The sequence below is a fragment of the Myotis brandtii genome, unplaced genomic scaffold (assembly GCF_000412655.1).
Source record: "Myotis brandtii unplaced genomic scaffold, ASM41265v1 scaffold633, whole genome shotgun sequence".
Lineage (NCBI taxonomy): Eukaryota > Metazoa > Chordata > Mammalia > Chiroptera > Vespertilionidae > Myotis > Myotis brandtii.
The window spans coordinates 2,120,172-2,122,958 of record NW_005370423.1 but is presented as its reverse complement, the minus strand read 5'-3'; positions in this window follow the sequence as shown (position 1 = coordinate 2,122,958).

Sequence of the window (2,787 nt, the reverse complement as noted above, 5' to 3'; positions counted from 1 at the left end):
GCTGCCTCCTGGACGCCCCACACTGGGGATCGAGCCTGCAACCCGGGCCTGTGCCCTGATCTGGAATTGAACCCTGACCTCCTGGTTCCTAGGTCAGTGCTCAACCACTGAGCCACACCGGCCGGGCTCCCCTCAGACATTTTCCCAGTAAGAAATCCTGCCAGGTTTTGGGATGGCGGGGGAGACTGAGAACCCTCCCTCCTGGTGTCCCTTGCCTCCGTCCTCCGCCGTTCTGCAGGTGTAACTGCTGCCATCAGGGCCATGTAGGGACCTCTTCGCACCAGATCAAGCCAGGCGGGGCCCCTGGGTTCAGGCAGGTTCTGCACAGCCTGGCTGACTGACCTCAGACAAGCCCATCTATGCCCTTGGCTTTACACAGTGGGGTCATAAAACCTTTCAGGGGCCCTCGGAGAGTTGTCAAGGGTCAAGCAGGAGAGAACTTAGGGGCGTGCCATGTATTGCAAAGGGCCCACTCACATAGCACCTAAGCCAGTGGTTCTCCACCTTCTGGCCCTTTCAATACAGTTCCTCATGTTGTGACCCAACCATAACATTATTTTCGTTGCTACTTCATCACTGTAATGTTGCTACTGTTAATGAATCGTCATGTAAATATCTGATATGCAGGATGGTCTTAGGCGACCCCTGTGAAAGGGTCGTTCCACCACCAAAGGGGTCGCAACCCACAGGTTGAGAACCGCTGACCTAAGGGATTGACTCATAGCCATCCTTGTAACATAGGGACGCAGCCCTCCCAGGGAGGCCCGCCTGGAGGGGTGGGCCTGGAGTCCATGGTGGGCGCATGCAAACATGGGAATACCTGTCTTAGAGTCTAAGGGGGCTCTGGTCATTTGTGTATCATTTGCATAAATTTGCATATCGCTTGCAAGTCACTTGAGGCAGGTGGGAATGTGTCATGACCCACAATACCCCCTCCTCCACAATACCCATCCTTGGCCTCCTCGCCTTCACACACCCCCTTCTGGAAAACAGTAGGTTAGGCTCCCCGGGGAGGCCCCACTGCCCTCCTCTCCTACATGTATGTAGCATGTATGTAGTATGTATGGGGTTAGGGGGTCCAGGCCTGAGGACAGCTCTGGGGCCGCGCTCCCTGACGGACGGCGGGCCTTCCCCGTGACTGAGCTTTCGCAGTGGAAGGCATGAAAGGCGATTCTCCTTTGAATTCTCTGTGGTCGTCCCCACTCTCCTTAGAGAAACCTCTGATTTTTCACTCTCGAGAGACGCTCGGCTGCGCTTGTCATACCCCGCGAGGTGGTTTCAGTTCTCCGGTGCCAGGGAGCCTTTCCCGCTGATCAAAACACAGCTGTGAGCGAGGCCCGGGGATCCGCCGTGGGCCCCGGCGCGGGGCTGTCTGCCGGTACCTGGGGAAGTGGATGTAATTAGGGTAACAGATATCATGTGTGTATGCAAATGCAGCGGGAACGAACCGCCAGCAGCGACACAGGACCTGCCTGTGCCAAGTCCCGTCAGACCCGCCACCAGGCTTGCCCCACACCGGCGAGGCCACGCCTTCTCCAGAACCGGCGCGGGGCCCTCCCTCCACGCCCGCTCCTTCTCTCACGCAAAGTGTGTTTCTTTTAAAAATACAAATCGATCTCCATCATCTTCCGAAGAGGCTCTTCCAACAGCCCCAGTTCTTACGAGGCTGCAGGGGTCCCAGCATCTGAGAGGCAAGTGAGGAGGAAAGGGAGGAGGGAGTGAGCACTCTCCGTGTCCCCGAGGGATGGCACCATGGCCCCCGAGGACCTGACAAACCATTATTATTTTTAAATATATTTGTATTGATTTCAGAGAGGGAGGGAGAGGGAGAGATAGAAACATCAATGATGAGAGAGAATCATGGATCGGCTGCCTCCTGCACGCCCCTTACTGGGGATCAAGCCTGAAACCCGGGCATGTGCCCTGACCGGGAATTGAACCCTGACCTCCTGGTTCATGGGTCAACACTTAACCACTGAGCCACACCGGCCAGGCTGAAGCAGATCTTCTTGTCCCTTCCTTTCACCCTCCTTCCTTAACTCACCGCACGGATTCCGGGGCTACTTCACACGGGGTCCCCTCCCGAGCCCCAGAAGTGAGTCGGATCTCTATCTAATCGTGGCACCGATGGCCTCTGTTCTGTCGACGGCATCGCCGTTCGTTCGAGAGCGTAAGTCTTAACTAAGCATCCGAACGGCATATTGCGGACGATGACAGTCGTTTCCGCTCGGATTATCTCACGCGATCATGTTTCCGCCGTTATCTGGGGCCGCGGTGGCTGGCAAAGCTCCACAGCCACTTAAATGATAACATTCGTCCTAATACCGTGGAAAACGGCTGCTCCTCGGGGCGGCTTTAGTTTTAATCGTGTGTGTCAGCAGCAAGTAGCGCGGGAGGCCCGGAGGAGCCAGCGGCGCGCGCTCTCACGGAGGCGGCGATATGGATGTATTTAATATCTATATTAAAAACCTCTTAGGCGCCACGGAGATATTGAACCGATCGTCAGACACGCGCAGGCCAGACCCGGGGCTGTGTAAGGGGCGCGGTCCTACGTGCCTGAGGGAGACCCTGGGAGGTTGTTCCGCGTCTAATTCAAGCTCCAAAAGTCCTTGCCAGACCCGGGGCCCCGGCAGTGAGATGCTCTGAAACAAGGACAAGCTGGGAGGATGAACTCGCGTCCTCATTTGGGGTTTGTTTTTGGTCAGCCCGTGGGTGAGTGGGTGGGCTGCACCGTTGAAATATCTAACCCAGCCGTGGGCAAACTACGGCCCGCGGGCCGGATCTGGC